Genomic DNA, 14,878 nt, shown 5'->3' with positions numbered 1-14,878 from the left:
TGGCGAGCAATACCGAGAATATTGTATCGAGGATAATGGAATTAATATAGATCGGCATAAATAATTGTGGTATCGGATCGATCGGAATAAACAATCATAATAAATCAAAAGTAGACTAAAATATTACGAGAACGTTGAATCACGAAAAAACAATAGCCGAAGCGAACAGATGAAAATGCACCTTTGCGTATGATGAAAAGCTTTGCGATATTGTATATTAGGTCGAGCAGTATCAATCAACGTTTTCCAAATTCATAAAAAAATATATAACAAATGAATTCGATGGCATCCACATAAAGGAAAGAGAATACGTTGATTAAAAAGCGTATCTGCACTGATCAACCCTATTTTGCAGTGAAATTAATATGTTACATAAAAAGTCGTAACAGCGTGCTTTTTTTCTATTAAAAACTGATTTTTATCCTTTATATTATTTATATCTATTTTTACGAAATTATTTTCTAATTTCTGAACAGTTTTGAAATATTCTCCTGTTACGGCGATGCAGTGAAGGTAAATCTACTTTTTCGTTTCTCTCTTTTTATTTGGGATACATGACAGATGAACTCCAACATGTTTTCAATGTAACAGAGTTAAAAGGATACCGCTTAAAAGCTCGCCTGTAAATTTAGTATGACAGAACGTACTAGTATAAAAACAGATTATTTCAAAGCTGGAAGCTGAAACGAAGACTGATTCGTCCGTCCTGCGTTTCGCTTGAAACAAAGGAAATCCTCTTTACGATTTTTTACGCAAAGAAGCGCATATTTATGAATAATAATTAATCCACCATTATAGGTGCTCAGGAATGAGACACCCGACCAAATTTCAGAAGTTTGCAATTTACAATTTACTATTTCGAAATCTTTGGGCTATCCGCAAACCTTTCCAAAATTCAGTATGTACTTTCGCTGTAAACGAGAACAAACTGCGTCGCGACACAAGGTAATAAAATAAAATGATGACGAGTGTGGGAAATGGAACGAGCATCCGAGCATGTCCGGATCCTGAAGATCGAGTTACGATAAAATGAGAGACCGGGTGTGCAGTATGCTGTAAGCACCGTGTGTGCAACACGCGCGATGGGCTTATAGGGGACCAAAATGGAACGTGATGCGGTGCGAAGGAGAGGATTTGCGCGCCGTGGCGAAACACGCGAGGGAGACGCGATTGGAGACCTCAAATGAGAAGTTACAAGTATCATCATTACGATAAGGAAGGATATATATTGAACGTCGAAAAACGTGAATTACACCATGCTCTCATAAAATGTCCTATGACCATGCAAGCGTTTGAAGGTACTTCATTTCAAGATGTTTGTGCTTGACGCCAGATAACAAGACCGAGACCGCGTGATACGAATAATTGGCAGAGCTCGTTAAACACGCACGTAGAAAATCGAGCGGACTCGTATTGTTCTAACACGCCGTATCCGTTCCGGCATTATACTGATTGCTCTATTGCATGTCGATATGGGCACTAAAATTCCGATCGATACAGTCACCCAGAGATTACCTGACGGTACTCACGGCAATAAAAGGTAATGTTCTATACGAAAAGAGGACGGTTTCGATCTGTTCCAGTTTGCACTACGCTGCTTTCGTTCCCGATACCCGTGCGTACCCCCGAAGTACCACAAAGAGTACCAAGAATACCCCGACCGATCTCGAATTCTCTCGAGTTATCCTATATAGATCAGATTAGATACATGTCCCACCAGGTGCCCGAGTTTTGACCGTTTTATTACCGGATTTGCCATTCGCCATTCGTACTCCTTTATTCTACGTTACTCTGAAAAATCGTCGAAGCGGATTTCAGCATATAAATGTAGCTTAATCCAACAGCAGCACAGATAATCGAAATTTTAATTAGCGATCATGTTAACCCGCTGGATACTAAACGGGAAAATTAGCAGCAATTTGCGTTAATAAAAGGCGCTCCGTTCGTAATTACAATAAAATTATTATACAGTTTCGGAACGGCATATCATATTTAGAGCGATGATGCATCACGTTGTGATGATTTGTAAACCGTAGTGATATCATCGTACTGATACCATATGTCTGCGAGTATATTTTATAAAAATTGCATCTATAATTTTTGTTCTTAAAGTTCCTTTTAGTTTAAGTTAATCGTTATACATGGATCTTTATTTATATTCCCCGCGGTGCGTCGCAGATTACGTGAGTTACGTAAAGTACATGCTTTGCGAATAACTCTCGCAATAATGCACAATGATTCGAGACAAACCATATTTCTTTTCTAGCTGTTACACCGCAACGCAATATCGAAAAACGATTTTTATTTGAGCATTTCTACAATAATAGCTCTCGGAGCAAGAATTCGTCCCTCAGAAGAAGAGAAAACTTAAAAAGAATAATCCGGTATCGTTTTTTATACAAAAATATAATACATTTAATAATATGTCTAAAAAAAGAAAAGAATTATTTCTCTCTCTCTCTCTAGAATTTTTGATTGATTGATTGATTGATTTCTTAAATTATACTCGATTATTGCCATATCAATTTAGAATGTGACAACGCGAAGTAATTTAAAGGCAAATTGATAAAAATTATATTGATTTATTCCGCTATATTTATTATTCCTTTTTTAATTTATTTTTATTTTATTTTTATTTTTCCGATTATCCTTTTGGTGTAAATGCTCGTTGCATAAAAGTTTCGAGAAATATCTCTCTTTTCTCTCTCTCTCTCTCTCTCTCTCTCTGTCCTTCTCTCCTCCCCATGATTTTCTGTTTGGCCTTTGACTCCGTTCTTTCGCAGCGGAAAGAGAGAGAGAGAGAGAATCCTGTATACCATAAGATTAATACCAAAGACGATTTGAACGATCGCGATTCCTTTGTGCAGTTGTGTGCGCGGAGATCCTTTTTCCCCGGGAGTACATCAAAGCTCAGATGTTTAATGCATCCCCTCTGGACAGGATTATCAAAACAAGGACGGTACATGAAACTATCAGAGCCGATAACATGTACCGTAAGGCAACCGATAACTTTGCGTCGAGGCTCTTTAGTAGATCTCCAAAGGAGAGTCAGCTGATATCAGATTGGCTTTCAATAAATCGAATGTTTCGTAACAGCGTCTTACGCGTTTAATCCCATAATGGCCAAAGTTAGTTGAATTAGTTACATGTACGCTACAGGCTATCGTTACGCGTTATATAAACAATTTTTAATTGTTTTTATGCATTCCGTTTATTGATCCATTATTTTCGCTTAATAGTTTCTGCGTAATTTGGTTGATAACATAGTTTACCTCAGAGAGAACTGGATAAACATTATCGCTTAGTAATATAAGCTTAGTAAAAGCTTAAGTTAATGATGCTTCCATCGCCTCAAACAACATAAATAGCAAACGTTAAATATTATCATAACTCGTAGGAAATTTTCCGGAGGGTTCTACCTTCTATATTTAAGTAGAACGACCTATATTTGATCAGCCGGTCTGGGCGCAAAAGAAGATAATTATCATCATTGGATCTTCACGTTTTATTTTCAGATGACTACTAAAGTCCAAATATATACAAAACGTATTCCAAAATTATCACAGACGAATTAACAATTAGCGCACTAAAATTCATTGGAATTGTTAAAAATTCAAAGTGGTCGAGTACTTGCTGAAATTTCCGATTGTTATTAAAAAAGAAATATACACACGCACGCACACAAATTGCAATATTGTTTAAAATTAAATATCGCTTTATAAATATTTTACAAAAAACGCGTATAAATATATTATAAATTAAAATACTACGACGTGTGTTCCTACCGTGTTTGAACGCAATATTCAGCAATGCCCATGGCTTTTGCAGTAATATTAATAAATCATTGAGCAAATTCGGGAGGTGCGATAAATTGTTCGGAATCGATCGAGCGTGCACGACCGTACCGTCAAAGTTCCAACATCTGCGAGCGTTATTACAGTCGCAAGTTTCGGAACGGCGCACGGAGTTGCGACGGCCGCTCGGAGCGATCACAAAATTCGCATCTTGACACGCGCCCGCTTGAACGCTGACGAACCTCCGTAGGGCGAGCGGATTTGGAAATTCCGGCACGTACGAGACGGTCACATTAACGCCGAATCACATCGCACATGGATCGCCATTCCGGTGCAACCTCATGTCCTACCGAGTGTGACGGTATTTTGGAGTCGCGCGCGGATGGACGAAAGACGAGTGGTTTGATCCGCGTTGCTTCCGGGTCGATCGAATGAGCGGGAAAGCTACGCGCGTAGCGTTCGCGCGCGGAGCCGCGGACGGGCGAGCGAGAGACTGCGAAACAAACGGAGGAATAGACGAACGGAAGAGCAGACGAGGGAAATACGGTGCTCGACGAAGCGAACAAGTGTCGCGTGCCGAAGTGTCATAGGTATGGTAGCCGCGGCGTGTACGCGGCCGAATCCCCCAGCCTTCACCCCGTCATGCCTCGTAAGGGTTGCTTCGTGAGTAACATCCGAACACCCGCTTCGGCGCGCCAGACGTTTTGCACGAGCGTGCTCCGGAGCGTCCTCCTCGTATCTCTCGTACGTTCCGAAGACAAACGCTCGATAAGAGACCGGATTTATCGCGCGTATTTCCCTGCAGTTCGTATTTTCGCGAAATTTCACATGAGACTCGTGCATATACAGGGTGTCCCGGGTTTTAACCGACAAACTGCGGGAGCATATTCTACTAGTGGAAATAAGAAAAAATTCTTATATCGAGTTTGCTTAGAAATGCTTTATTACAAAGTTATAAACCAATATTGAAAAGAAATATCAGATAAGTAACAACGGATTTTTTCGCAAAAATAAAAATTATCTACGCAATGATTTAGTGACGCGTTTCAAAATGTTGTCCTTGCACATCGATACAAGCTAGACATCGACGTAGTACAGAATTTGTTACGGTACGACATTCCTGAAAATTTTGTTGCATCTCAGTAACTGAATTAGTAATTCGTTGCTTTAAATCTTCAAGCGAGATTACTTCTGTACTGTAAACTTTATTTTTTAAAGTTGCCCATAAATAAAAATCAAGAGGCGTTAAATCGGGCGATCTTGGAGGCCAGAAAACCGGTCCTCCTCGCCCAATCCACCTATGAGCATAATGTTCATCTAACCAGTTTCTAACTTGTCTAGCATAGTGCGATGGACAACCGTCTAACTGTATTCAGCTGTTTTGGCGAAACTGCAGTGGCACATTTTCCATCAAAATTGGTACATGTGAATACACATAACATAAACATCTTCGACCTTCCAAATTCTACACTATATTCCGTTGTTACTTATCTGATATTTCTTTTCAATATTGGTTTATAACTTTGTAATAAAGCATTTCTAAGCAAACTGGATATAAGAATTTTTTCTTATTTCCACTAGTAGAATATGCTCCCGCAGTTTGTCGGTTAAAACCCGGGACACCCTGTATATGTGTGTACAGTCGTACCATGCCACCATGGGAGATGGGAAGGGGAGAAAAAATGCAGAGGTGTAGCACTTTTTCATATGCAAATTCTCGGTCGCGTCTCTTTTCCGACGATGCGCGAGGGAAATGTGCGTCCGCGTTGCGCGGTTCATTTTTTCCAATTTAACTAAAACATAATGCGTCGCCCGGAAAAAGAAGAACGCGTGTTGCGCTCTGTATCGAGAGCGATGGGAAACTCGTTCCGAGAAAAATCGCGAACATCCGCGCGAGATTCTATCGACGAGATACCGGACTACAAAGCGGAATGAAAGTCAATGCCGGCGAATCCCAGGGACGGCTATCGCTGATGGTGAAATTATGAGGGTGGCCCGACGAAGCGCGAACATCTCTACGAATCCCGCGGTATTTCAGGTTTATCAATATGATATACGCACTCCGTCGGGGACGTTTACCTACGGGCACGTTACAATAGCGTATAATAGCACGAAACTAATTGTGGCTTACTATCTATCTTACTATCTATCTACGTTGTACATTAATTGTAACGAGGTTTCGGAGTGTGTAACAATCTGCGTCGCTTATTATTCGTTCGCGAAAGCTTCGGATCCAGATTTCCGCGCTTACTGCCATTGAATAGCGAAAGCGAAGCGGAAAGATCCTGCGTTTACAATCGTTCCGTATACTTTGCGTTATCGGAATTATCTTAAACCGCGGATTGCGTGCTTGTCGCTGCTTGTTTGCAAAAATTTTTTACAACCCGCTATTTTAATCGCGCTTCGGGGAATAAATTAAGAAATATATCAATGCGAATGCACGGTTGATATTTTATTCAACTGTGTAACGTAATGGGATTGTTGTGCAAAGAATGAGTTAAACAATGAAACCAACAAGGGAGAAAGAATCATGCGGATTGAATAAAAATAATATCCTTGTTTCAAATATACCTTTCGTTATACAATATGCAATGTAATCACTACGAGAGATATCAATCCTATTTCTCTACCAAAATGTATTCAAATGGATGAAACATAAAAAAAATAGCTTAGCAGAGAGTAAAAATAAAAATTCAAACAAATTCGAAATGGAGCAAATTTTCTACGAGTTGTTAAAACAATGTTTAAATTTATATCATTAATTTTTGGAAACTATTATTAATTCGATAAACTACATCGAGATAATCAAAGACACGAATTTATAAAATTATATAATTAATTAACAATTTATTTAATGGTTTAAAATTATTGTGAAAATTGGATTTCAATTTCCATCGAAAAGTAATTTCTGTCCGTTGACTGTTACCCTAATACACTAAGCGACTCTCTCTCAGCATCGCGACACGAACGACGTCGTTCATTGATCAAAGGCACTACGGGGATGGCCGACTCCCAAAAGCCCTTCGCGAATGGCAAATCTCGTGTTCGTTCTTGCTCGTCGCCGTCCGTCAGACCTTAGGAATGTCAAGTAATACGTTTTCCTTTAAGCGAAGCCCGAGGTAACTGCTAAATCGCAACTCGGCTTTTTGCGACGAGTGGCGGGCGACGCGACCAGTCGACCCATCGACAACGGTGACGCGACGTCTTTCTTGTTATCCGAGAATTTCGGATTACTTGCCGAGACAGCGCAGTTCACTGACAGGCACCGGCCGATCTCAGAACCGCCCGATTTCGCCTCCGACATCCGACGCTGGGAGGATCCTCAGAGAGTATCGAATTATGTATAACTACGGTTGCCGCGAGCGCGTTCACGAGAAACGCATCGGTTGCGCGGCACGTCGCTTCTAATCTCATGCTGTTGGCGGGATGCGGAAGCCTCGACGGGGTGAAATCCATCCTTTAAATATGTGTTTTACGTAATCGTCTCACGAGCTCGAATCTAGAAATTCGCGGTAGATTACCCTGCGCGAGTACGAGGATGTAAGATGCGATAGGTAAGTGTGATGCCACTCTTCCCCTCTCCCCGATTCAGAATTTTGCATATGCGTGTCGGATGTTTCGCAATTCATTTATAATCGGATATCGGATATCCGTAGTCATACAATAAAGTAGAGTACACTGCGCTATAACGAGAGTCCCGCTACCCGTTCGATCTCCCGGGAAACTTGCCCGGGCCTTCGGAAATTATTACTTTTTTATCGATTTCTCGTCGCTCGACATCCACAAATGATCGCGGCTAGCAGTCCGGATCGTAATTTGATCGTAACGAGCAGCGGAAGCGTTGCACTGCTCTTCCTCTGCATATGGGAAGCAGAATGTGACGTGTTCACACGACGAAGGGTGGGTAAAAGAGGAAAGAAAAACAGTGACCGAGATTCTCGGCGTTGGGAATCGCGGACGCGGATTTTCAGAGTGGAGTGCCGAAAGTGCGCGGGACGTGCCGAACAGCTTTTTCTGCGAAATTAGTTTATCGGGCGAAAAGGTGCGCGATACTCGACGCGAACGCGAGTGGTCGGACGAGCGGCAGGACGAATGAAACACTGAGGATTGATGGCGAAGCGCGAGAAAGCAGAACGAAAGTCGAGCGGAGACAGTGCGGCGCGATAAGCGCGCGGAAAAAAATGGGTCAACCGAGCTGTTTCGCATTTGCATTCGCGCGGGGTTGGACATCGATTCGCGGCCGACCCGAAAGGCCCTCCGCTTTCATCGCTCACGCTGGAAAACACCCCCACGCGCGGTTCGTCATCTCGCGCACGACGCGATGGCATTGAGGGATGCCCTTTGAAAGCGCGCAACATTCATCCATCCGAGCATCCGAGCTATTCCGCTCATCGCGAAAGATGCTGGCCGACAATACGTGCGCAATTTGTTGCAAGCGCGCTGATTATGCTTCTCGTGACACGTTGACGTGGTTGCACTTATTCCGTTGCGCGAGAACGAATTTTTTCTTAATAGAACGTACCTAGATATGATACATATTACACCGTGAATTGTGAAGCCTCCGTTAACTCATCATATATGTATGTGTTTACACGGTCAGCTATTTTTTTAACGGAATTTAAATCTAAATGTTGTCCAATGGAATTTCAATAAAGAATGAGCTTTTGTTATGTACGTATCACTGTTATTTTATTATCTCTAAAATCCATCTCGCGAAAGTTTTTACATTCAAAATGCAATCAAAGAATTATCTCAATATTTTTGTTAACGAAAACTAATGGCCAATTTTTTCGACATTGTATTCTTCCACGAAGTGGATTGTCAAGTATGCAAGGTATGAATACCTTCACGTCGAAATTCGATTCACCGCTCGCGATTAAGTGCGTCGGCACTGTCGGCAGTGAAGAGGGCTGCTCGCGTTTGTGCATATATTGCAGTCAGGCCGGAGCGTGTTACTCGAAGTAAGGCATTGCATTCTTTGATCAAACGAAACGGCCCGAGCAGCAGCAACGTTTGATTCAAGGATGTGCTCATGCGTAAGGGAAGCGATCGTCACGCACGAACGAGTGCGTAACGAGGACGATAAGCCTTTCTACGCCGCATTGCGGTAAAGCTACGGCCAGTGGAAAACTCGTTTTTCAAGGTGCTGCTTGACGAGATCAACACGATGCTATCTGAACGTTTGCGTAATACGGTGTGCCCTCCTCTGATTATATAATTATATATTCGAGTTTTCCGCGAAAATTAGCGCTAATCCACGTATTTGTTTTCGAATTTGAATTTTATATACGCGATATAAAAATATCCGCGTTCATGTATTAAAATAATCTTTGCAATAGACAAGTAAATAAAGTTAAATCGACTGGAAGTCCAGCATCATGTTCGTTTAAGGGGGGAGCCTGCTTTAGAACGCTGAAAAGAAGGTATATTTTACGAATTGTTTTTGGAGAAACTATACAGCGGATCATTATAAAACTTTGATGCATTTATTAGTACATGTTTAAAGATAAAAAAAATTATTTTTTTATTTGAATATATCGCTCGTAGAGGTCGTCCTGGAGAAATCTTAGTGCAGCCGCGTCGCCGGCATTGCAAATTGGTGAGCATTCTCCTGCCTCCGAATTTCGTCTAAACTGAAAAATTGAAATATCTTCTCGTTATTTATGAATTCCCATCGTCGATGAACCAAAGAGAGAAGAAAAAAGTTGAAAAGTGCCAAAATGGTGGAGCTTAGAACACAAAAGTACGATTTTTAGGCAAAGTTGTTGAACTTTTTCATGCAAAAGTAATTGTTTAACTTAATGTTTTTATGAATATTAAAGGTTCATCGACGATGGGAATTCATAAATAACAAGAAAATATTTCAATTTTTCAGTTTGGATGAAATTTGGAGGCAGGAGAATGCTCACGAATTTACAATGCCAGCTGCACTAAGATGCCTCCAGGACGACCTCTACAGGCGATATATTCAAATAAAAAAATAATTTTTTTATCTTTAAACATGTACTAATAAATGCATCAAAGTTTTATAATGATCCGCTGTATAGTTTCTCCAAAAAAGATTCGTAAAATTATACCTTATTTTCAACATTCTAAAGCAGGCTCCCCCCTTAAATCAACAGTGAATCACGGAAGATAAATTCGAAACACGAATTTATGGTAGCACATTTTCCGTTCAGGATTTAAGAGAGTAATCAGGCCGCGCGGAAGTTGATACAGAGAAAGTAATTACGGCGAGGAAGAAATTCGCGGCACACCGAGTTGATTCCACGAGTCGATCAATGGTGGATGATAAAATCGATGATTGTGACGCACGGAGGCAGATTGATAACGATGAAAAATAGTTTTCTGGATAAACGATTCGGAATCGAGATTGTCGGACAGTTTCTATGCCTGATATTATATAACTGTGCATAGTAAAAATATTATTATCACATTGCGCTATTTATATTTCGTAGCAGTACGTACTTGCAACATGTACACGTACACACACATATCGATGAAAAATGCGTTACATGCGTAAAACGGAAGTAATCGGTCACGCACGAACCGGCGTGTAACGAGGTCAGGAAACTCTTAGAATATTGAGTTACGGAGCACAATTCCGCCCGGCAGGAAATTTCAATTTCTACTTACATCGGCGTTATCGAGTGCCCTCCTCTTGCGCGCGCAGCTTTATCTTTGATACAACTGAACGGCGGAGATTTCGTTATTCACGGGGAAGCAATAAGCGAATAGCAGAAACACGATACACCATTACCAAGCCCGCCACCTCCCCGAAAATTCATCCGCTTCTAAAGTTTACAAAGATGTCTGCTATCTTTCGCGATCTGTTCACGATCCGTTAACGCAATTTCTCAATGAGGAAGCGCCATTCATCCAAGACTTTAGGTTTTTCCTCCAACATCCGTGTGGCCAAGTTGTTACTCGCGATTGAAATATCACAGAAATACCACAAGCGGAAATTATGAATTTCTCAAAGATACGCGTATTTTTAAGCGGAACTGCGGCGAGGAGACTCACGCGAATCACGAATCGTTTTACGGTGAGAATTCACGATGAAACAGGGGCTGCTAACGCGACACGTGAAGCGTGGTCGCGCGTTTCATCGAATCTATTTCGCGTCTATTTCGTCGCGGACGCTCGTGGTTGCGAATGCCGAACGCTCATTAAACCCGGAAATGAACAAACGCGTGCGACACGCGCTACCGAGGAGTGGCCGCAATTTTTCGAGCGAACGCGGAATTACTCCGACCGGGACCGCGGGCGCGGGGGAGGAGAGAAGCTGCCCCGGGAAAATCTGGGGTGTGCGGGAAAACGAATTGCTCGCGCGAACGGGGACGAGTAACGTTTGAACGGTGAGCGTTCTCATGCGTGACGGAAGTGATCGTCACGCACGACCGAGTGTCTAACGAGCAACGATGAGCTTCCGCTGCAACCTTCGCGCCATCGCGAACGGGGGTTGCAACCCCTCTCCGCCCGCTACCACGCGCGCAACGATAAATATCGACCCCCGCGAGCTGGAACTGCAATTTCTTGTTCGAGTCGCCCAACCTTACGAGAAACCTCTGTTGATCCAGCCATAAGCATCCCTTTTTACGAGGTTTCCTTTTCCCATTTTTTCATCGTGAAGAACCGTCGCGCAAATGAAACTTTACGCAATGTTGCAATGACTTCGCTAAATGCGACGACAAAGAGAATCGAAGTGCCTCGGCAAACAAGAGCGTTACTTTGTGCGTTAGTAACGTCCTTGACGAACGTAACGTAATTGCTGTTCGTCCGACACTCCACCTTTTCGGTTTAACGAACTCTTTCTTTCGCGCGGAATCGATATAATTGGATGTGTTTCTGAGAATACTTACGTGGAAGTTAATAGCAAATACGCAATACTTTGTGCGAACCGATGACCTCATTCTAATTAAGAATCCTTTGAATAACTCGTTATCGATCTTTCCTTATTTCGAGTACCGAGAAAAATCAATCGCCTTTTTGAAAGAATAATGAGAGTTCATTCAAATTAACATAATTGTTCGCTCAAAATCAAACGATATTAATTTAAGTAAAAATAAAAGTAAAAGCTTCAGAAGTTCTGTTTAATATTTAATAACCAAGATTCAATAATGTATGCTAAAACGTTTCTAACGAACGGTAGCTTTTTCTTCAAGAAGAGATCGATTCCAAATCCGTCAAAGAGTCTACCACCAAATTGTACGCTCTCTATACCACGACTCTAGTTCAACGAAGCCTACGTTCTTAAATATTAAAGCAGAATAGTACCCTGCAGCAGAGAAGAAACCGGAAATGCAGCCGGTGGAAGAAAAAGTAAGTGAACGTAAAGGCCACGGATGATTACGCGTTCGCGTGAAAAGATTTGTCTAATCATTAAAATCGATTCGCGGAAGGAACACAGCTACGCACGAAATTACACGTGCGGAATGTGAGATAAATGATTCCATTTATCTCGTATTCATGTGATGACTATGACGAAATTGCTCGTACATAAATCATAGGGCGACATGTAGCCAACAGAAAATGGAAAACCTAATCTCATAATCTATCAAGATCCAGTATTACCGCGTCGTTCGTAACATCCTTGGTATAATCTGCACCGTTTGTCACTATACCATCTATAACAATATACCTTGTCACTATAAGGTGCCGGAAGGTGCTTTGCCATCTCTCGATGGACGAATTAATTCTGCCGCGATAACGCCGACTGAGTACTTCCTAGATATAATATCACGACTGCGATCACGAGCTCGAAATTTTGCGAGGATCGTCGATGATTGGTTTGATGGACTCTCCGCATTTTCCGCTTTCGGATACCGCGGTCAAACAGCTCCGAGAAGAATCGGTATCGGGTATTTGCTGGACTCGCACCGCCGAATCGATCGTCCGAATTGGAACCGTACATTACCGTTACCGGTCGTGTTATAGTTCGCGCGCATCGAGCACATTCGTCACGTTTATTTGGAAAAACGAGCCTCGTTCTAACGATTCATGCGTGTTTCTCTCAAAAAAATTTATAATATTGGGACAACGTGCCGTTGTTGATTGCCGTCCACTGTCCATGCCTATCATCTCGTAACACGCGTGAATTCTCGCGTTAGAAATAAACATCGAGGAAGCTCTTGAACGCATCCGCAAAATTTCACGGGGCGTTCGATGCCGCAATTCGTAGAATTCAATTAGCGAAAGAATTCGGAGAGCGACCGCTAACTTCTCCTGTTCGGAAGCGGTGCATTAAAAAGCGTATGAATATTAAATCCGCTACGAAGGAAGAAACGAGAGAGAGAAAGGGAAAGAAAGTAAGAAAGAGAGAGAGAGAGAGAGAGGAAGGAAAATTCCATTTGTTCCATCCTGAAGTGGAAAGAATCTTTTCTCCAAAGGATGAAATACGCTTTACTCGTCGCGGGGACGGATTAAAAGACACAGCGGACGTTTTATTTTCAAGAAAATAGGGACAACTACCGTGTGCTAAATCCTCTTATCTTCACGTGATGACGGAATATGAAAATCCCCTGTCGCGGACCCTTTAGACCGTGTTAAGGGGGGAACCTGCTTTAGAACGTTGAAAATAAGGTATAATTTTACGAATTTTTTTTTGGAGAAACTATACAGCGGATCATTATAAAACTTTGATGCATTTATTAGTACATGTTTAAAGATAAAAAAATTATTTTTTTAGTTGAATATATCGCCTGTAGAGGTCGTCCTGGAGGCATCTTAGTGCAGCCGGCATTGTAAATTGGCGAGCATTCTCCTGCCTCCAAATTTCATCCAAACTGAAAAATTGAAATATTTTCTCGTTATTTATGAATTCCCATCGTCGATGAACCTTTAATATTCATAAAAACATTAAGTTAAACAATTATTTTTGCATGAAAAAGTTCGAAACCTTTGCCTAAAAATCGTACTTTTGTGTTCTAAGCTCCACCATCTTGGCACTTTTCAACTTTTTTCTTCTCTCTTTGGTTCATCGACGATGGGAATTCATAAATAACGAGAACACATTTCAATTTTTCAGTTTAGACGAAATTTGGAGGCAGGAGAATGCTCACGAATTTACAATGCCAGCTGCACTAAGATGCCTCCAGGACGACCTCTACGAGCGATATATTCAAATAAAAAAATAATTTTTTTAATCTTTAAACATGTACTAATAAATGCATAAAAGTTTTATAATGATCCGCTGTATAGTTTCTCCAAAAACAATTCGTAAAATATACCTTCTTTTCAGCGTTCTAAAGCAGGCTCCCCCCTTAAGGTGGTGCGCTGCCTTAGCACAAGCGTTGCGCACAAGTGTGAGATAATCATCTCATAGTTATTTATGAAAAATACATATGAACACCCACGCCGAATATCGCATCCGATCTGTTGGCTTTCCGTCGATCCGATCCTGACTACCCCTCGTGTTCCTCTCGTGACCCTCTTGCATTGTTCGTCGCATCGATCAGCCACATAATCGCATTCGGCGTACGTGTAAACGTCCTTCGTGCCATAAGAACCTGTATTCCCCACTGTCGAGGCGAGAGAAACGGCAATTTTCACGCTCATTACGGCCTGTTTACGTTTCCGAGAGAGAAAGCCTTGCGATTCTCGCCATCCCATAAAGAAAATTGCGGACCCGCCACCGGCGCCATTATAATGATCGCGTTCGAAAACCCGGGGAAGTTCCACGCGACAGTAAAACGACATCCAGCGGATGTTGCGAGCGTTCACCCGTTATCCCAACTTGGGGCACGCGAAGCGGAGCTGCGCCAAGTTACCCATCAGGCTGCAACAAGGTGTTGTTACGCGAACTTATCTGACAGAGCCGATCGGTTCCAAGAGACAGGTAATCCCGGGACTTCTGTCCCTATAGCTCACCTACATTCCCACCTCGAATTCTTGACATACGCTAGTCGACGTTCGCAGTGACTAAGATTGACGGCGACTAAGAATTCTTTACTTTCCAGTCAAATTTTGAACCAAAATTCGATCTTAAATACTACCTCGAAGGAAGGACATGGTGATAGGAAAGAAAGGGTTGAAAACTGACATTCATTCCCTTCGATTAATTTTTTCTTCTGGCCGATGATCAT

At 41.9% G+C, this 14,878-nt stretch overlaps 1 protein-coding gene across 1 annotated transcript in view; it reads left to right on the top strand.

Annotated features, from left to right (window-relative positions):
- The window catches only part of LOC109610977 (collagen alpha-1(XV) chain-like), a 220,383-nt gene that overhangs the window by 116,858 nt on the left and 88,647 nt on the right, over positions 1-14,878 (top strand). The window lies entirely within an intron of this gene.

Source organism: Ooceraea biroi, chromosome 9 (assembly GCF_003672135.1).
Source record: "Ooceraea biroi isolate clonal line C1 chromosome 9, Obir_v5.4, whole genome shotgun sequence".
Lineage (NCBI taxonomy): Eukaryota > Metazoa > Arthropoda > Insecta > Hymenoptera > Formicidae > Ooceraea > Ooceraea biroi.
The sequence above is the reverse complement of the archived record's forward strand: the minus strand, read 5'-3'. Positions and strand labels throughout refer to the sequence as shown.